This window comes from Dendroctonus ponderosae, unplaced genomic scaffold, assembly GCF_020466585.1.
Source record: "Dendroctonus ponderosae isolate FM_Combo_2020 unplaced genomic scaffold, Dpon_F_20191213v2 Dpon_F_20191213_3, whole genome shotgun sequence".
NCBI classification, from domain to species: Eukaryota; Metazoa; Arthropoda; class Insecta; order Coleoptera; family Curculionidae; genus Dendroctonus; species Dendroctonus ponderosae.
In genome coordinates, this window is record NW_026018508.1 from 6,623,349 (window position 1) to 6,623,767 (window position 419).

Sequence of the window (419 nt, forward strand, 5' to 3'; positions counted from 1 at the left end):
TTTTATGCAAATTTGACATTATTGCATTTCTATCAATGCATAAATGAAGAATAGGAAAATAATTGGTATTAAAAAAAGAAAATTTATATAAATAAATCACCCAATCTTATTCCCGAAGCWGTYCCATATTGATTCTGATAAGAAACGCATCAGAAATGCAGGAGAAAGTAGAATAACCAACAATAAATAATTWAACTGCGTCTCTAGCAATTAGSATAGCAGCATCGGCTATGTTAAACCGTTRCTACAATCTACAGRGTGTAATWTCTTTAAAATTTTAKGSKCAGTTTTACCYGCTTAGYGTTATATGAAGAGCGCCACTGATAWTTTTMGGGRCAACTTACATTRTCATTGCAKCTGTACMWATKTTSMAAGTTRWMATYSAACTRMAARCTTGAAYATTCGAAGMAACWKSAAAA